Source organism: Hyla sarda, chromosome 2 (assembly GCF_029499605.1).
Source record: "Hyla sarda isolate aHylSar1 chromosome 2, aHylSar1.hap1, whole genome shotgun sequence".
Classification (NCBI taxonomy): Eukaryota; Metazoa; Chordata; class Amphibia; order Anura; family Hylidae; genus Hyla; species Hyla sarda.
Window position 1 is genome coordinate 22,509,733 of NC_079190.1, and position 22,401 is coordinate 22,532,133.

At 44.2% G+C, this 22,401-nt stretch overlaps 1 protein-coding gene across 17 annotated transcripts in view; it reads left to right on the forward strand.

The window, feature by feature from the left end:
* Nucleotides 1-22,401, forward strand: part of DLG2 (discs large MAGUK scaffold protein 2) — a 1,357,480-nt gene that overhangs the window by 1,284,247 nt on the left and 50,832 nt on the right. The gene's annotated exons all lie outside the window — the stretch shown is intronic.

Genomic DNA, 22,401 nt, shown 5'->3' on the forward strand with positions numbered 1-22,401 from the left:
TAATAATGACAATTAGGGAAAACATTCCGAATCTCACACGTCAAACAAAAATTCTTAAGTCTCTTTCTATCAATACAAATAAGACGTTAGATCAGATTTCCAGCAGATCCTTTACCTCAACTTTGAATGTGACAGGAGAAGATGACACCTCTGGTGACGCCGAATTCTCAATTCTCCATCCAATGACATCTGTTCTGTTGATGGGTTCAGACAGAATTTTTATTTATTTAGAAATCTCATGAATACGTATGGGATGTCCCGGCATTGGCTTGTTACATTTGGACACTGCAAAACCAAGTGTCTGTGGCCGTGTTTCCCAACTAGTGTTCCTCCAGCTGTTGCAAAACTACAACTCCCAGCATGCCCTGACAGCCAACGGCTGTCAGGGCATGCTGGGAGTTGTAGTTATGCAACAGCTGGAGGTACACTGGATAGGAAACACTGGTCTGCAGAGATGGAGAGGAGATACCTCTGCTCTGCCGCTGTACTGGGGAAATTAAATATCACCGAAAGTGCAGTTTAGGCATCACAGTCTATTTTGAGAGTAACCACAAATCTCACGTATCCTTCTCGTCCTGACCACAAACGACCTTCCCTTTGAAGTGTGGAAGAAGAACTAGAACAAAGCCAAAGTTCTGGCTGTAGCACATCCCAAAAATGATCACCACCTAAGGAAGACATAGCTAACAGCGTGCGGATAAAGAAGTAAAACTCTATGGATGGCCAGTGCTCACCAATGTATGGGGGGGGGTCTCAACCTTGGGGGGTCCCTTCTAATCTCAGCCCCTTTATTGTTCGTCCAGAAGCTCATTGTATATGCAAGTGTTCTCTAACCCTGTTGCAAAACTACAACTCCCATCATGCCATGGCCTATTTTGCAGTGATATGTGACTCCCTGCTATAGCTCTCCCCCGTGGGAGTCAAATTAAGGGCCATGTAGATGTCACATGTGAACCAGTGGCACTACTATGGGGGCACTCTCTACTCTTTATAAGGGACATTATGGTCGGACTCTGGTTGGTTGCTCTCTGGGTTGGTTTCTACGATAAGAAGTAACTACCAGGACTGGAGAAAAAGCAGCTGGTGTAGGGGCCAACAACAAGCAGACATGAGGTGCTGTTTGTTTTTTAATAAGGCTTTATTCATTATACCTGTCCTCATATCCCGTCCTCATATCCCATCCTCATGTCCCTTTCTTATCATGACCTCATATCCTGTCCTCATATCCTGTCCTCATATCCCTTCCTCATATCTCGTCCTCATATCCCGTCCTCATATCTCGTCCTCATATCTCGTCCTCATATCCTGTCCTCATATCCCGTCCTCATATCCCGTCCTCATATCCCGTCCTCATATCCCGTCCTCATATCCCGTCCTCATATCCCGTCCTCATATCCCGTCCTCATATCCCGTCCTCATATCCTGTCCTCATATCCTGTCCTCATATCCCGTCCTCATATCCCGTCCTCATATCCCGTCCTCATATCACGTCCTCATATCACGTCCTCATATCACGTCCTCATATCCCTTCCTCACATACTGTCCTCATATCACGTCCTCATATCCCATCCTCATATCCTGTCCTCATATCCCATCCTCATATCCTGTCCTCATATCCCGTCCTCATGTCCCTACCTCATATCCCCTCCCCATATCCCCTCCTCATATCCCGTCCCCACATCCTGACGTCATATCCTTTTCTCATATCCTGTCCTCATATCCTGTCCTCATATCCCGTCCTCATATCCTGACCTCATATCTTGTCCTCATATCCCGACCTCATATCCTGACCTCATATCTTGTCCTCATATCTTGTCCTCATATCCTGTCCTCATATCCTGACCTCATATCTTGTCCTCATATCCAGTCCTCCTATTCCATCCCCACATCCGTCCTCATATCCTGATTTCCTATACCGTCCTCATATCCTGACCTCATATCTTGTCCTCGTATCTCAACCTTATACCCCGTCCTCATATCCCTTCCTCATCCAGTCCTCATATTCTGTCCTCTTATCCTGACCTCATATCCCGTCCTCCTATCCCTTCCTCATCCGTTCCTCATATCCCGTCCTCATATCCTGTCTTCATATCCCGTCCTCATATCCTGTCCCCATATCCTGTCCTCATATACCATCCTCATATCCCTACCTCAAATGCCGTCTTTATATCCCGTCCTCATCCCATTCTCATATTGTATTCTTCTATCCTGATCTCGTAACCTGTTCTCATATCCCAACCTTATATTCTGTTCCCATATCTCATCATATCTTGACCTCATATCCCGACCCCGTATCCCAACCTCATATCTAGCCTCATGTCCCCCCCCCCATATACCAACCTCATATCTCGTACTCATACCCTGCCCTCATATCCCGACCACATATGCCATCTTCATATCTTGTCCTAACATAGTTTGTAAGGTTGAAAAAAGTCAGGAGTCCATTGAGTCCATCCTAGAACCCTACTGTGTTGAACCAGAGGAAAAATTCTCTCCCGACCCCAATATGGCATCAGAATAAATCCTTGGATCAACCTAATATCCCCATATATCTAGTATCCATAACGTCTAATATTATATATTTTAATAAAAACATCCAGGTCAACCATAAACTTGTTTGTTGAGTCATACACATCATAACATCATGGGGCAGAGAGTTCCATAGTCTCACTGCTCTTACAGTAAAGAATCTCTGTCAGTGATTATGGTTAAACCTTCTTTCCTCTATATGTAGAAGATGCCCCCTTGTTATAGTTATCGGCCTAGGCATAAAAAGATCACTAGAAAGATCTCTGTACTGTCCATTCATATATTTGTACGTTGTCATCAGATCCCCCTAAGACATCTTTTCTCCAAACTAAATAACCCCAAACTTGATAATCTGTCTTGGTCCTGTAATCCTCCCGTATCCTGACCTCATATCCCATCCCTATATCCTGTACATATGTCCTGACTTCATATCCTGTCCTCACTCATGTGTTGCTTCTATATTGTGACATCACTGGGGGAGATTTATGAAAACCTGTGTAGAGGAAAAGAGGAGCAGTTGCCCATAACAACCAATCAGATCGCATCTTTCATTTTTAAAAAGGCCTCTGAAAAGTGAAAGAAGCGATCTGATTGGTTGCTGTGGGCAACTGCCCCACTCTTCCTCTACACAGATTTAGATTTATCTCTTCCACTCTTTGTATTATCTCTGTACTGTGACATCACTGTGTATTATCCCTGTACTGTGACATCACTGTGTGTATTATCCCTGTACTGTGACATCACTGTGTGTATTATCCCTGTACTGTGACATCACTGTGTGTATTATCCCTGTACTGTGACATCACTGTGTGTATTATCCCTGTACTGTGACATCACTGTGTATATTATCCCTGTACTGTGACATCACTGTGTGTATTATCCCTGTACTGTGACATCACTGTGTGTATTATCCCTGTACTGTGACATCACTGTGTATATTATCCCTGTACTGGGACATCACTGTGTGTATTATCCCTGTACTGTGACATCACTGTGTATTATCCCTGCACTGTGACATCACTGTGTGTATTATCCCTGTACTGTGACATCACTGTGTATTATCCCTGTACTGTGACATCACTGTGTGTATTATCCCTGTACTGTAACATCACTGTGTATATTATCCCTGTACTGTGACATCACTGTGAATATTATCCTTGTACTGTGACATCACTGTGTATTATCCCTGTACTGTGACATCACTGTGTGTATTATCCCTGTGCTGTGACATCACTGTGCGTATTATCCCTGTACTGTGACATCACTGTGTGTATTATCCCTGTATTGTGACATCACTGTGTGTTTTATCCCTGTACTGTGACATCACTGTGTGTATTATCCCTGTACTGTGACATCACTGTGTGTATTATCCCTGTACTGTGACATCACTGTGTGCATTATCCCTGTACCGTGACATCACTGTGTGTATTATCCCTGTACCGTGACATCACTGTGTGTATTATCCCTGTACTGTGACATCACTGTGTATTATCCCTGTACTGTGACATCACTGTGTATTATCCCTGTACTGTGACATCACTGTGTATTATCCCTGTACTGTAACATCACTGTATATTATCCCTGTACTGTGACATCACTGTGTGTATTATCCCTGTACTATGACATCACTGTGTATATTATCTCTGTACTATGACATCACTGTGTGTATTATCCCTGTACTGTGACATCACTGTGTATATTATCTCTGTACTATGACATCACTGTGTATTATCCCTGTACTATGACATCACTGTGTATATTATCTCTGTACTATGACATCACTGTGTGTATTATCCCTGTACTGTGACATCCCTGTGTGTATTATCCCTGTACTGTGACATCACTGTGTATTATCTCTGTACTGTGACATCACTGTGTATATTATCCCTGTACTGTGACATCACTGTGTATATTATCCCTGTACTGTGACATCACTGTGTATTATCCCTGTACTGTGACATCACTGTGTATTATCCATGTACTGTGACATCACTGTGCGTATTATCCCTGTACTGTGACATCACTGTGTATTATCCCTGTATATGTGACATCACTGTGTATATTATCCCTGTACTGTGACATCACTGTGTGTATTATCCCTGTACTGTGACATCACTGTGTGTATTATCCCTGTACTGTGACATCACTGTGTGTATTATCCCTGTACTGTGACATCACTGTGTGTATTATCCCTGTACTGTGACATCACTGTGTGTATTATCCCTGTACTGTGACATCACTGTGTGTATTATCCCTGTACTGTGACATCACTGTGTACATTATCCCTGTACTGTGATATCACTGTGTATTATCTCTGTACTGTGACATCACTGTGTATATTATCCCTGTACTGTGACATCACTGTGTATATTATCCCTGTACTGTGACACCACTGTGTAAATTATCCCTGTACTGTGACATCACTGTGTATATTATCCCTGTACTGTGACATCACTGTGTATATTATCCCTGTACTGTGACATCACTGTGTATTATCTCTACTGTGACATAACTGTCTGTGTACTGTGACATCACTGTGTGTATTATCCCTGTGCTGTGACATCACTGTGTGTCTTATCTCTGTACTGTCACACCACTGTGCATATTATCCCTGTACTGTGACATCACTGTGTATTATCTCTACTGTGACATAACTGTCTGTGTACTGTGACATCACTGTGTGTCTTATCCCTGTACTGTGACATCACTGTGTGTATTATCCCTGTACTGTGACATCACTGTGTATATTATCCCTGTACTGTGACATCACTGTGTATTATCTCTTCTGTGACATCACTGTGTGTATTATCCCTGTGCTGTGACATCACGGTGTATTATCTCTGTACTGTCACACCACTGTGTATATTATCCCTGTATTGTGACATCACTGTGTATTATCTCTACTGTGACATAACTGTCTGTGTACTGTGACATCACTGTGTGTCTTATCCCTGTACTGTGACATGACTGTGTGTATTATCCCTGTACTGTGACATCACTGTGTATATTATCCCTGTACTGTGACATCACTGTGTATTATCTCTACTGTGAAATCACTGTGTATATTATCCCTGTGCTGTGAAATCACTGTGTATATTATCCCTGCGCTGTGACATCACTGTATATTATCCCTGTGCTGTGACATCACTGTATATTATCCCTGTACTGTCACACCACTGTGTATATTATTCCTGTACTGTGACATCACTGTGTATTATCCCTGTACTGTGACACCACTGTTTATATTATCCCTGTACTGTGACATCACTGTGTATTATCCCTGTACTGTGACATCACTGTGTGTAGTATCTGTGTACTGGGACATCACTGTGTATATTATCCCTGTACTGTGACATTACTGTGTATTATCCCTGTACTGTGACATCATTGTGTGTATTATCCCTGTACTATGACATCACTGTGTATTATCCCTGTATTGTGACATCACTGTGTGTAGTATCTGTGTACTGGGACATCACTGTGTATATTATCCCTGTACTGTGACATTACTGTGTATTATCCCTGTACTGTGACATCATTGTGTGTATTATCCCTGTACTATGACATCACTGTGTGTATTATCCCTGTACTGTGACATCATTGTGTTTATTATCTCTGTACTATGACATCACTGTGTATATTATTCCTGTACTATGACATCACTGTGTATATTATCCTGACATCACTGTGTGTATTATCCCTGTACTGTGACATCACTGTGTGTATTATCCCTGTACTGTGACATCACTGTGTGTATTATCCCTGTACTGTGACATCACTGTATGTATTATCCCTGTACTGTGACATCACTGTGTGTATTATCTCTGTACTGTGACATCACTGTGTGTATTATCTCTGTACTGTGACATCACTGTGTATTATCTCTGTACTGTGACATCACTGTGTGTATTAGCCCTGTACTGTGACATCACTGTGTGTATTATCTCTGTACTGTGACATCACTGTGTGTATTATCCCTGTACTGTGACATCCCTGTGTGTATTATCCCTGTACTGTGACATCACTGTGTATTATCTCTGTACTGTGACATCACTGTGTATATTATCCCTGTACTGTGACATCACTGTGTATATTATCCCTGTACTGTGACATCACTGTGTATTATCCCTGTACTGTGACATCACTGTGTATTATCCCTGTACTTTGACATCACTGTGCGTATTATCCCTGTACTGTGACATCACTGTGTATTATCCCTGTATATGTGACATCACTGTGTATATTATCCCTGTACTGTGACATCACTGTGTGTATTATCCCTGTACTGTGACATCACTGTGTGTATTATCCCTGTACTGTGACATCACTGTGTGTATTATCCCTGTACTGTGACATCACTGTGTATATTATCCCTGTACTGTGACATCACTGTGTGTATTATCCCTGTACTGTGACATCACTGTGTATATTATCCCTGTACTGTGACATCACTGTGTATTATCTCTGTACTGTGACATCACTGTGTATATTATCCCTGTACTGTGACATCACTGTGTATATTATCCCTGTACTGTGACACCACTGTGTATATTATCCCTGTACTGTGACATCACTGTGTATATTATCCCTGTACTGTGACATCACTGTGTATATTATCCCTGTACTGTGACATCACTGTGTATTATCTCTACTGTGACATAACTGTCTGTGTACTGTGACATCACTGTGTGTATTATCCCTGTGCTGTGACATCACTGTGTATTATCTCTACTGTGACATCACTGTGTATATTATCCCTGTACTGTGACATCACTGTGTATTATCTCTACTGTGACATAACTGTCTGTGTACTGTGACATCACTGTGTGTCTTATCCTTGTACTGTGACATCACTGTGTATATTATCCCTGTACTGTGACATCACTGTGTATTATCTCTTCTGTGACATCACTGTGTATATTATCCCTGTACTGTGACATCACTGTGTATTATCTCTACTGTGACATAACTGTCTGTGTACTGTGACATCACTGTGTGTCTTATCCCTGTACTGTGACATCACTGTGTGTATTATCCCTGTACTGTGACATCACTGTGTATATTATCCCTGTACTGTGACATCACTGTGTATTATCTCTACTGTGAAATCACTGTGTATATTATCCCTGTGCTGTGACATCACTGTATATTATCCCTGTACTGTCACACCACTGTGTATATTATTCCTGTACTGTGACATCACTGTGTATTATCCCTGTACTGTGACACCACTGTTTATATTATCCCTGTACTGTGACATCACTGTGTATTATCCCTGTACTGTGACATCACTGTGTGTAGTATCTGTGTACTGGGACATCACTGTGTATATTATCCCTGTACTGTGACATTACTGTGTATTATCCCTGTACTGTGACATCATTGTGTTTATTATCTCTGTACTATGACATCACTGTGTATATTATTCCTGTACTATGACATCACTGTGTATATTATCCTGACATCACTGTGTGTATTATCCCTGTACTGTGACATCACTGTGTGTATTATCCCTGTACTGTGACATCACTGTGTGTATTATCCCTGTACTGTGACATCACTGTGTGTATTATCCCTGTACTGTGACATCACTGTATGTATTATCCCTGTACTGTGACATCACTGTGTGTATTATCTCTGTACTGTGACATCACTGTGTGTATTATCTCTGTACTGTGACATCACTGTGTATTATCTCTGTACTGTGACATCACTGTGTATTATCTCTGTACTGTGACATCACTGCGTGTATTATCCCTGTACTGTGACATCACTGCGTGTATTATCTCTGTACTGTGACATCACTGTGTGTATTATCCCTGTACTGTGACATCACTGTGTGTATTATCCCTGTACTGTGACATCACTGTGTGTATTATCCCTGTACTGTGACATCACTGTGTGTATTATCCCTGTACTGTGACATCGCTGTGTGTATTATCCCTGTACTGTGACATCACTGAGTGTATTATCTCTGTACTGTGACATCACTGTATATTATCCCTGTACTGTGACATCACTGTGTGTATTATCTCTGTACTATGACATCACTGTGTGTATTATTCCTGTACTGTGACATCACTGTGTGTATTATCCCTGTACTGTGACATCCCTGTGTATTATCCCTGTACTGTGACATCACTGTGTATTATCCCTGTGCTGTGACATCACTGTGTGTATTATCTCTGTACTATGATATCACTGTGTGTATTATTCCTGTACTGTGACATCACTGTGTGTATTATTCCTGTACTGTGACATCACTGTGTGTATTATTCCTGTACTGTGACATCACTGTGTATTATCCCTGTACTGTGACATCACTGTGTGTATTATCCCTGTACTGTGACATCACTGTGTGTATTATCCCTGTAATGTGACATCACTGAGTGTATTATCTCTGTACTGTGACATCACTGTGTATTATCTCTGTACTGTGACATCACTGTGTATTATCCCTGTACTGTGACATCACTGTGTGTATTATCTCTGTACTGTGACATCACTGTGTGTATTATTCCTGTACTGTGACATCACTGTGTGTATTGTCCCTGTACTGTGACATCACTGTGTATTGTCCCTGTACTGTGACATCACTGTGTATTATCCCTGTACTGTGACATCACTGTGTGTATTATCTCTGTACTATGATATCACTGTGTGTATTATTCCTGTACTGTGACATCACTGTGTGTATTATTCCTGTACTGTGACATCACTGTGTGTATTATCCCTGTACTGTGACATCACTGTGTGTATTATCCCTGTACTGTGACATCACTGTATGTATTATCCCTGTACTGTGACATCACTGTGTGTATTATCTCTGCACTGTGACATCACTGTGTGTATTATCTCTGTACTGTGACATCACTGTGTATTATCTCTGTACTGTGACATCACTGTGTGTATTATCCCTGTACTGTGACATCACTGCGTGTATTATCTCTGTACTGTGACATCACTGTGTGTATTATCCCTGTACTGTGACATCACTGTGTGTATTATCTCTGTACTGTGACATCACTGTGTGTATTATCCCTGTACTGTGACATCACTGTGTGTATTATCCCTGTACTGTGACATCACTGTGTGTATTATCCCTGTACTGTGACATCACTGTGTGTATTATCCCTGTACTGTGACATCGCTGTGTGTATTATCCCTGTACTGTGACATCACTGTGTCTTATCCCTGTACTGTGACATCACTGTGTGTATTATCTCTGTACTATGACATCACTGTGTGTATTATTCCTGTACTGTGACATCACTGTGTGTATTATCCCTGTACTGTGACATCCCTGTGTATTATCCCTGTACTGTGACATCACTGTGTATTATCCCTGTGCTGTGACATCACTGTGTGTATTATCCCTGTACTATGACATCACTGTGTGTATTATTCCTGTACTGTGACATCACTGTGTGTATTATTCCTGTACTGTGACATCACTGTGTGTATTATTCCTGTACTGTGACATCACTGTGTATTATCCCTGTACTGTGACATCACTGTGTGTATTATCCCTGTACTGTGACATCACTGTGTGTATTATCCCTGTAATGTGACATCACTGAGTGTATTATCTCTGTCCTGTGACATCACTGTGTATTATCTCTGTACTGTGACATCACTGTGTATTATCCCTGTACTGTGACATCACTGTGTGTATTATCTCTGTACTATGACATCACTGTGTGTATTATTCCTGTACTGTGACATCACTGTGTGTATTGTCCCTGTACTGTGACATCACTGTGTATTGTCCCTGTACTGTGACATCACTGTGTATTATCCCTGCACTGTGACATCACTGTGTGTATTATCTCTGTACTATGATATCACTGTGTGTATTATTCCTGTACTGTGACATCACTGTGTGTATTATTCCTGTACTGTGACATCACTGTGTGTATTATCCCTGTACTGTGACATCACTGTGTATATTATCCTGACATCACTGTGTATTATCCCTGTACTGTGACATCACTGTGTATATATTATCCTGACATCACTGTGTATTATCCCTGTACTGTTACATCACTGTGTATATTATCCTGACATCACTGTGTGTATTATCCCTGTACTGTGACATCACTGTGTATATTATCCTGACATCACTGTGTATTATCCCTGTACTGTGACATCACTGTGTATATTATCCTGACATCACTGTGTATTATCCCTGTACTGTGACATCACTGTGTGTATTATCTCTGTACTGTGACATCACTGTGTATATTACCCCTGTACTGTGACATCACTGTGTGTTTGGGGACACTATTTATAGGGGACAGGCCACAATACAGTACTGCACACTGCAGAAACCTATTCACGTACCAAGCAGACCTCAGGGCATAATGTAGATTTCCTAAGATTTCTTGCTGTAATTCTGTAGGTTCTGATAATGCGTCTCTCAGGATGTCACCGAAAAGGCTGAAATGTAGATTCCATCTGGTGTTTAATAAGGTTAAGTGAATATCGATGATCACCGGCGCCCCCTATTGCTGATACCAGTCATATATCACCACACTGTATAGATGGTTCCCGGAATTACAACAACATGATGGGAAAGAACACGGTAAAGAGATTCACTGAATGTATAAGAGAAATAACCCTTAAAGTGCAGGATGGAGGAGGCTGGAGGACGATGGGTAATAAATAATCTGGAGAACATAGAAGCAAGTCCTAAGGGGACCAAAAAGTGGGGAGCAGTGAGGACCCGCGAGCATCTGAACAGAGGGGGAGGGGTGCAGTGCCCAGATTATGTTCTCATCCCAATCCGACCCTTGCAAAAAATAAAAGTATCCTACTACACAATCACTTTAATGGAATGGGCTTTAACTTACTGGTTGGCTAAAGGGGAACTCCCCTGCTCAACATTTGAAAGAAACTGTTCCGACCACTGGAGCCAGCGCCGGGAGCTCGTGACATCATAGCCCGCCCCCTCATGTCATCACGCCCCGCCCCCTCAATGCAAGTCTATGGAAGGGGGCGTGACCATTGTCACGCCCCCTCCCATAGACTTGCATTGAGGGGGCGGGGCATGAGGGGGCAGAGCTATGACATCTCGAGCTCTCAGCTTCAGCATTCGGAACAGTTTGTTCCAAATGCTTAGCAACGGAGTACCCCTTTAACCCCTTAAGGACTCAGGGTTTTTCCGTTTTTGCACTTTCATTTTTTCCTCTTTACCTTTTAAAAATCATAACCCTTTCAATTTTCCACCTAAAAATCCATATTATGGCTTATTTTTTGCGCCACCAATTCTACTATGCAGTGACATCAGTCATTTTACTCAAAAATGCACTGAGAAATGGAAAAAGAAATCATTGTGCGACAAAATCAAAGAAAAAACGCCATTTTGTAACTTTTGGGGGCTTCCGTTTCTACGCAGTGCATATTTCGGTAAAAATTACACCTTATCATTATTCTGTAGGTCCATACGGTTAAAATGATACCCTACTTATATAGGTTTCATTTTGTCGCACTTCTGGAAAAAATCATAACTACATGCAGGAAAATTTATACGTTTAAAAATGTCATCTTCTGACCCCTATAACTTTTTTATTTTTCCACTTAAAGGGCGGTATGAGGGCTCATTTTTTGTGCCGTGATCTTAAGTTTTTATCGGTATGATTTTTGTTTTGATCGGACTTTTTGATCACTTTTTATTCATTTTTTAATGGTATAAAAAGTGACCAAAAATGCGCTTTTTTTTACTTTGGAATTTTTTTGTGCGTACGCCTTTGACCGTGCGGTTTAATTAATGATATATTTTTATAGTTCGGACATTTACGCACGCAGCGATACCACATATGTTTATTTTATTTATTTTTTACAACTGTTTTATTTTTTTATGGGAAAAGGGGGGTGATTCAAACTTTTATTAGGGAAAGGGTTAAATGACCTTTATTAACACTTTTTTTTACATTTTTTTTGCAGTTTTATAGGTCCCATAGGGACCAATAACACTGCACACACTGATCTCTTATATACTGATCATTATTATCCCATAGGGACCTATAACACTGCACACACTGATCTCTTATATACTGATCATTATTATCCCATAGGGACCTATAACACTGCACACACTGATCTTTTACACAGATCACAGGCGTGTATTAACATGCCTGTGATCAGTGTTATCGGCGCTTGACTGCTCCTGCCTGGATCTCAGGAACGGAGCAGTCATTCGCCGATTGGACACCGAGGAGGCAGGTAAGGGCCCTCCCGGTGTCCTGTCAGCTGTTCGGGACGCTGCGATTTCACCGTGGCGGTCCCGAACAGCCCGACTGAGCAGCCGGGTCACTTTCACTTTAGAAGCGGCGGTCAGCTTTGACCGCCGCTTCTAAAGGGTTAATACCGCACATCGCCGCGATTGGCGATGTGTGGTATTAGCCGCGGGTCCCGGCCGTTGATGAGCGCTGGGACTGACGCGATATGATGCGGGATCGCGGCGCGATCCCGCTTCATATCGCGGGAGCCGGCGCAGGACGTAAATATACGTCCTGCGTCGTTAAGGGGTTAAAGGGAAACTGTCAGCCTGTTCACCCACATTAAACCTAATACACTGGGTTATAATGTGGGTGAACAGGAGTCCAAGGAGGGGTCACTTATTTTAAATATGTCCAGTAGGTCCTGAGATATGTCCCCCAGAAGATCCTCTGCTAAATTCAGAGAATAGCGCACAGGAGGTGGGGCACCGCCCACTCAATTTACATATTCATTATTGAAGTGGTGTCACAGGCAATAAAGAATATGTAAATTGAGTGGGCGGAGCCCCGCCTCCTGTGCGCGATTCACTGAATTTAGCAGAGGGTCTTCTGGATCTCAAGACCTACTGGACATATTTAAGTAAGTGACCCCTCGATGAATTTCTGTTCACTCACATTATAACAGGCTGACAGCTTTCCTTTAACTCTAGGTGGCGCTAAAGAGACAAGAAGATAGATAGGTAGATATGACATAGATAGGTATGAGATAGATAGATGTGAGATAGATAGATACAGTGGGGATCAAAAGTTTGGGCACCCCAGGTAAAAATTTGTATTAATGTGCATAAAGAAGCCAAGGAAAGATGGAAAAATCTCAAAAAGGCATCAAATTACAGATTAGACATTCTTATAATATGTCAACAAAAGTTAGATTTTATTTCTATCATTTACACTTTCAAAATAACAGAAAAAAAAATGGGGTCTCCCAAAGTTTGGGCACCCTGCAGAATTTATAGCATGCACTGCCCCCTTTGCAAAGCTGACACCTGCCAGTGTCATGGATTGTTCTCAATCATCATCTGGGAAGACCACGTGATGTCAATCTCAAAGGTTTTAAATGCCCAGACTCATCTGACCTTGCCCCAACAATCAGCACCATGGGTTCTTCTAAGCAGTTGTCTAGAAATCTGAAACTGAAAATAGTTGACGCTCACAAAGCTGGAGAAGGCTATAAGAAGATAGCAAAACGTTTTCAGATGTCAATATCCTCTGTTCGGAATGTAATTAAGAAATGGCAGTCATCAGGAACAGTGGAAATTAAAGCAAGATTTGGAAGACCAAGAAAAATATCAGACAGAACAGCTCGCAGGATTGTGAGAAAAACTATTCAAAACCCACGTTTGACTGCACACTCCCTCCAGAAAGATCTGACAGACACTGGAGTTGTGGTACACTATTCCACTATAAAGAGATACTTGTACAAATATGGTCTACATGGAAGAGTTGTCACGATTCGGCTGGCAGGAGGTGGATCCTCTGTGCCAGAGAGGGATTGGCGTGGACCGTGCTAGTGGACCGGTTCTAAGCTGCTACTGGTTTTCACCAGAGCCCGCCGCAAAGCGGGATGGTCTTGCAGCGGCGGTAGCAACCAGGTCGTATCCACTAGCAACGGCTCAACCTCTCTGACTGCTGAAGATAGGCGCGGTACAATGGAGAAGACAAGAGCAAGGTCGGACGTAGCAGAAGGTCGGGGCAGGCAGCAAGGATCGTAGTCAGGGGCAACGGCAGGAGGTCTGGAACACAGGCTAGGAACACACTGGGAAACGCTTTCACTGGCACGATGGCAACAAGATCCGGCAAGGAAGGGAAGGGGAAGTGAGGTTATATAGGGAAGTGCACAGGTGAATACACTAATTAAGCCAACTCCGCCAATCAGCGGCGCAGTGGCCCTTTAAATCGTAGAGACCCGGCGCGCGCGCGCCCTAAGGAGCGGGGCCGCGCGCGCCGGGACAGGACCGACGGAGAGCGAGTCAGGTACGGGAGCCGGGGTGCGCATCGCGAGCGGGCGCCACCCGCATCGCGAATCGCATCCCGGCTGGAAGAGGTATCGCAGCGCACCCGGTCAGCAGGTCTGACCGGGGCGCTGCGATTGCGAGGATGTTGCGAGCGCTCCGGGGAGGAGCGGGGACCCGGAGCGCTCGGCGTAACAGTACCCCCCCCCCTTGGGTCTCCCCCTCTTCTTGGAGCCTGAGAACCTGAGGACCAGACTTTTGTCTAGGATGTTGTCCTCAGGTTCCCAGGATCTCTCTTCAGGGCCACAGCCCTCCCAATCTACCAAAAAAAATCTTTTTCCTCTGACCGTCTTGGAGGCCAGTATCTCCTTTACGGAGAAGATGTCAGAAGAACCGGAAACAGGAGTGGGAGAAACAAGTTTGGGAGAGAAACGGTTGATGATGAGTGGTTTAAGGAGAGAGACATGGAAGGCATTGGGAATACGAAGAGAAGGAGGAAGAAGGAGTTTGTAAGAGACAGGATTAATCTGGCACAAGACTTTGAAAGGACCAAGATAGCGTGGTCCCAGTTTGTAACTGGGGACACGAAAGCGGACATATTTAGCGGAGAGCCATACCTTGTCTCCGGGAGCAAAAATGGGGGGGGTTCTTCTTTTCTTATCGGCAAACCTTTTCATGCGGGATGAAGCCTGTAAAAGAGAATTTTGGGTCTCTTTCCATATGGTGGAAAGATCACGAGTTACTTCATCCACAGCGGGCAAACCAGAGGGCAAGGGAGTAGGGAGGGGGGGAAGAGGGTGACGGCCGTACACCACGAAAAATGGGGACTTAGCAGAAGATTCAGAGACTCTGAAGTTGTATGAGAATTCGGCCCATGGTAGAAGATCTGCCCAGTCATCCTGGCGGGAGGAAACAAAATGCCGTAAATAGTCACCCAGGACCTGGTTAATTCTTTCTACTTGCCCATTGGATTGGGGATGATAAGAAGAAGAGAAGTTTAATTTAATCTTGAGCTGTTTACAGAGGGCCCTCCAGAATTTAGACACGAATTGGACACCTCTATCCGAGACGATCTGCGTGGGCAAACCGTGAAGACGAAAAATGTGTACAAAAAATTGTTTTGCCAACTGAGGCGCTGAAGGAAGACCGGGAAGAGGAATAAAATGTGCCATCTTGGAAAATCGATCAACAACCACCCAAACAGTGTTGCCACGGGATGGGGGTAAGTCAGTAATAAAGTCCATACCAATCAGTGACCAAGGCTGTTCGGGGACAGGCAGAGGATGAAGGAGACCAGCAGGCTTCTGGCGAGGAGTCTTATCCCGGGCACAGACAGTACAGGCCCGCACAAAATCAACAACATCCGTCTCCAGAGTCGGCCACCAATAGAAACGAGAGATGAGTTGCAGGGACTTTTTGATGCCCCCATGGCCTGCGAGGTGGGAGGAGTGACCCCATCTGAGAATCCCGAGACGTTGGCGTGGAGAAACGAAGGTCTTCCCTGGAGGAGTTTGCCTGATGGAGGCTGGAGAAGTGGAGATCAGACAGTCAGGAGGAATGATGTGTTGCGGAGAGACCTCTGCTTCCGAGGCATCCGAGGAACGAGAGAGGGCATCGGCCCTAATGTTATTGTCGGCAGGGCGAAAATGAATTTCAAAGTTAAAACGGGCAAAGAACAACGACCACCTGGCCTGGCGAGGGTTCAGCCGTTGGGCAGACTGGAGATAGGAGAGATTCTTGTGATCGGTGTAAATGATAACTGGAAATTTTGATCCCTCCAGCAGATGTCTCCATTCCTCAAGTGCCAATTTAATGGCCAGTAGTTCTCGATCCCCGATGGAGTAGTTTCTCTCCGCCGGAGAGAAGGTCCTAGAAAAAAAACCACAAGTAACAGCATGCCCGGAAGAATTTTTTTGTAGAAGGACGGCTCCAGCTCCCACTGAGGAGGCATCTACCTCCAATAGGAAGGGTTTAGATGGGTCAGGTCTGGAGAGCACGGGAGCAGAAGAAAAGGCAGACTTGAGCCGTTTAAATGCGTCTTCCGCTTGGGGAGACCAGGACTTGGGATTGGCATTTTTCTTGGTTAAAGCCACGATAGGAGCTACAATGGTGGAAAAGTGTGGAATAAATTGTCTGTAATAATTGGCGAACCCCAAAAAACGTTGGATAGCACGGAGTCCGGAGGGGCGTGGCCAATCCAAGACGGCAGAGAGTTTATCCGGGTCCATTTGTAATCCCTGGCCAGAGACCAAGTATCCTAGGAAAGGAAGAGATTGACATTCAAACAGACATTTCTCCATTTTGGCATAAAGTTGATTGTCTCGAAGTCTCTGAAGAACCATGCGGACATGCTGGCGGTGTTCTTCTAAGTTGGCAGAAAAAATCAGAATATCGTCCAGATACACAACAACACAGGAATATAAGAGATCACGAAAAATTTCATTAACAAAGTCTTGGAAGACGGCAGGGGCGTTGCACAGGCCAAAGGGCATGACCAGATACTCAAAGTGTCCATCTCTGGTGTTAAATGCAGTCTTCCATTCGTCCCCCTCCCTGATGCGGATGAGATTATAAGCACCTCTTAAGTCCAGTTTGGTAAAGATGTGGGCACCTTGAAGGCGATCAAAGAGTTCTGAGATAAGAGGTAGAGGGTAGCGGTTCTTTACCGTGATTTTATTAAGTCCGCGGTAATCAATGCAAGGACGTAGGGAGCCATCTTTTTTGGACACAAAAAAAAATCCAGCTCCGGCAGGAGAGGAGGATTTGCGGATAAACCCCTTTTTTAAATTCTCCTGGATGTATTCAGACATAGCAAGAGTCTCTGGAGCGGACAGAGGATAAATTCTGCCCCGGGGTGGAGTAGTGCCCGGGAGGAGGTCAATAGGACAGTCATAAGGCCTGTGAGGAGGTAAAGTCTCAGCTTGCTTTTTGCAAAATACGTCAGCATAGTCCATATAAGCCTTAGGGAGACCGGTTACAGGGGGAACCACAGGGTCACGGCAGGGAGTACTGGGAACCGGTTTAAGACAGTCCTTGAGACAAGAAGTACCCCAGCTCTTGATCTCTCCTGTGGACCAATCAAGGGTTGGGGAATGGCGTTGAAGCCACGGTAATCCAAGGAGAATTTCGGAAGTGCAATTGGAGAGGACCAAAAACTCAATTTTTTCGTGATGAGGTCCGATGCACATTAGGAGGGGTTCCGTGCGGTAACGCACGGTACAGTCCAATCTTTGATTGTTAACACAATTGATGTAGAGGGGTCTGGCGAGACTGGTCACCGGGATGTTGAACCTGTTGATGAGGGAGGCCAAAATAAAATTTCCTGCAGATCCGGAGTCCAAGAAGGCCATAGTAGAGAAGGAGAAGATGGAGGAAGATATCCGCACAGGCACAGTAAGGCGTGGAGAAGCAGAGTAGACATCAAGAACTGTCTCACCTTTGTGCGGAGTCAGCGTACGTCTTTCCAGGCGGGGAGGACGGATAGGACAATCCTTCAGGAAGTGTTCGGTACCGGCACAGTACAGGCACAGATTCTCCATGCGGCGTCGTGTCCTCTCTTGAGGTGTCAAGCGAGACCGGTCAACTTGCATAGTCTCCACGGCGGGAGGCACAGGAACGGATTTCAGAGGACCAGAGGAGAGAGGAGCCGGGGAGAAAAAACGCCTCGTGCGAACAAAGTCCATATCCTGGCGGAGCTCCTGACGCCTTTCGGAAAAACGCATGTCAATGCGAGTGGCTAGATGAATAAGTTCATGCAGATTAGCAGGAATTTCTCGTGCGGCCAGAACATCTTTAATGTTGCTGGATAGGCCTTTTTTAAAGGTCGCGCAGAGGGCCTCATTATTCCAAGATAATTCGGAAGCAAGAGTACGGAATTGGATGGCGTACTCGCCAACGGAAGAATTACCCTGGACCAGGTTCAGCAGGGCAGTCTCAGCAGAAGAGGCTCGGGCAGGTTCCTCAAAGACACTTCGAATCTCCGTGAAGAAGGAGTGTACAGAGGCAGTGATGGGGTCATTGCGGTCCCAGAGCGGTGTGGCCCATGACAGAGCTTTTCCGGACAGAAGGCTGACTACGAAAGCCACCTTAGACCTTTCAGTAGGAAACTGGTCCGACATCATCTCCAAGTGCAGGGAACATTGTGAAAGAAAGCCACGGCAAAACTTAGAGTCCCCATCAAATTTATCCGGCAAGGATAGTCGTAGGCCGGAAACGGCCACTCGCTGCGGAGGAGGTGCAGGAGCTGGCGGAGGAGATGATTGCTGGAGCTGGGGTAGTAGCTGCTGTAGCATCACGGTCAGTTGAGACAGCTGGTGGCCTTGTTGCGCTATCTGTTGCGACTGCTGGGCGACCTTCGTGGTGAGGTCGGCGACAACTGGCAGTGGAACTTCAGCGGGATCCATGGCCGGATCTACTGTCACGATTCGGCTGGCAGGAGGTGGATCCTCTGTGCCAGAGAGGGATTGGCGTGGACCGTGCTAGTGGACCGGTTCTAAGCTGCTACTGGTTTTCACCAGAGCCCGCCGCAAAGCGGGATGGTCTTGCAGCGGCGGTAGCAACCAGGTCGTATCCACTAGCAACGGCTCAACCTCTCTGACTGCTGAAGATAGGCGCGGTACAATGGAGAAGACAAGAGCAAGGTCGGACGTAGCAGAAGGTCGGGGCAGGCAGCAAGGATCGTAGTCAGGGGCAACGGCAGGAGGTCTGGAACACAGGCTAGGAACACACTGGGAAACGCTTTCACTGGCACGATGGCAACAAGATCCGGCAAGGAAGGGAAGGGGAAGTGAGGTTATATAGGGAAGTGCACAGGTGAATACACTAATTAAGCCAACTCCGCCAATCAGCGGCGCAGTGGCCCTTTAAATCGTAGAGACCCGGCGCGCGCGCGCCCTAAGGAGCGGGGCCGCGCGCGCCGGGACGCGAGTCAGGTACGGGAGCCGGGGTGCGCACCGCGAGCGGGCGCCACCCGCATCGCGAATCGCATCCCGGCTGGAAGAGGTATCGCAGCGCACCCGGTCAGCAGGTCTGACCGGGGCGCTGCGATTGCGAGGATGTTGCGAGCGCTCCGGGGAGGAGCGGGGACCCGGAGCGCTCGGCGTAACAAGAGTCATCAGAAGAAAACCTCTTCTACGTCCTCAACAAAAAAAATTAGCATTTGAACTTTGCAAATGAACATATAGACAAGCCTGATGCATTTTGGAAACAAGTTCTGTGGACCGATGAGGTTAAAAAGGTACGTTTGGAGAAGAAGGGGAACAGCATTTAATGAAAAGAACCTCTGTCCAACTGTTAAGCATGGGGGTGGATCAATCATGCTTTGGGGTTGTATTGCAGCCAGTTGCGCAGGGAACATCTCACGAGTAGAAGGAAAAATTGATTCAATAAAATTTCAGCAAATTTTGGATGCTAACTTGATGCCATCTGGGAAAAAGCTGAAGATAAAGAGAGGATGGCTTCTACAAATGGATAATGATCCTAAACACACCTCGAAATCCACGGGGGATTACATCAAGAGGCATAAACTGAAGGTTTTGCTTGGCCTTCACAATCTCCTGACCTCAACATAATTGAAAATCTATGGATAGACCTTAAAAGAGCAGTGCGTGACAGACAGCCCAGAAATCTCAAAGAACTGGAAAACTTTTGTAAGGAAGAATGGGCAAAGATACCTCAAACAAGAATTGAAAGACTCTTGGCTGGCTACAAAAAGCGTTTACAAGCTGTGATACTTGCCAAAGGGGGCAGTACAAGATATTAACTCTGCAGGGTGCCCAAACTTTTGCAGACGCCATTTTTTTGTTTTCTGTTATTTTGAAAGTGTAAATGATGGAAATAAAATCGAACTTTTGTTGACATTTTATAAGAATGTTTAATCTGTAATTTGATGCCTTTTGGTGATTTTTTAATCTTTCCTTGGCTTTAGGATTTACAGACAGGAAATGTATGGACAGGAGTTATTGGACTATATTCATATTATGTAGGTTATTGTCCAGGTTCCATCCCTCTATCTCCTCTTGTTCTCCTGTAATGAATCTCCCCACTGGCCCTCATAGACATTACACATGGCGGCTTCCACTGAAGCAGATCTCATTGACCTTTAATTGCTGGAGGAGCCTGAAGCCTGCGCTGTTCTCCGGACGCTTCCTTTCTTTGCTCCTTCTGTTGCAGTTGTTATTATCATAATTGAGCAATTAGATATTTTGCCACAATGTTCTCGTCATACGACATCAAACACAGCAACTCATTCCTCTCTCCTTATATTAGTGTATACACAGAAAGCATGTGACAAGGAGGGGAACGGGAGGATGGATTGAGTACACATGGAGGACATTTTTTTTTCTTCTTCTTTCTTTCTTCTTCTTTCTTTCTTTCTTCTTTCTTCTTCTTTTTGCTTCTTCTTTCTTTCTTCTTTCTTATTCTTATTTCTTTCTTTCTTCTTTCTTCTTCTTCTTGCTTCTTCTTTCTTTCTTCTTTCTTATTCTTATTTCTTTCTTTCTTCTTGCTTCTTCTTTCTTCTTTCTTTCTTCTTTCTTCTTCTTGCTTCTTCTTTGTTCTTCTTTCTTTCTTCTTTCTTATTCTTATTTCTTTCTTTCTTCTTTCTTCTTCTTCTTGCTTCTTCTTTCTTTCTTCTTATTCTTATTTCTTACTTTCTTCTTGCTTCTTCTTTCTTCTTTCTTTCTTCTTTCTTCTTCTTGCTTCTTCTTTCTTCTTCTTTCTTTCTTCTTTCTTATTCTTATTTCTTTCTTTCTTCTTGCTTCTTCTTTCTTCTTCTTGCTTCTTCTTTCTTTCTTCTTCTTGCTTCTTGTCTTCTTTCTTTCTTCTTCCTTCTTCTTTCTTCTTCTTCTTTCTTCCTTCAGTTTATGACCCTATGATGGCAAATCTGTTTCCTCTCTGTGCACTGTAGCACTGTTTTAGAATGTTATTCCCTGTCCTGCCGATAGGGTGGCCACCTGGCCGGTATTTTACCGGCACAGCTGTTATTTTGTCCCCACTGCCGGTATTTTTATTTTAAAAATACAGACAATGCTATGCAATACCGGCAAGAGGTGAGTGCCACAAGATGAAGAGTTCATGGTGCCCCTTCTTACACTCTTTTTCTTTTTTCTAAGAGCCGAGGAACGTGCTCTTGAATCACCCAAAGTGCAAGAAAAAGTGCAAAGGTGTTACACTAAAAAAATGCACAAAGGATGCGGTCTATTGGGGCATGCTGGGAGTTGTAGTTTTCATTTGGGGCAGCTGCTGAGCCACAGGCTGTATCAGGGCATGCTGGGAGTTGTAGTTAGTAACCAACTGCAACTCCCAAATTTAATTTAAAAAAAAAAGCAGTCAAAAAGTCACATCAAAACAAAAATGGTACTGTTAAAAACTACAGATCGGGGCGCAAAAAATTAGCCCTTATATAGGCCCATCTAAGGAGAAATAAAAAGGTTATAGGGGTCAGAATAGGACAAAATTTCCCCCGCATATGTGTGTCCTGTGACGTTAAGCATGTATAATTAATTATGCAAATTTGCATGGCCGGTATTTTTTGCAAGAAAGGTGGCAACCCTACCTGTAGATAGCTAATATTATTACGAGATGGGAATACCTCTTTAAATGGCCCTGTGTCCAGTATAAGAAATAACAGCGCCACCCCT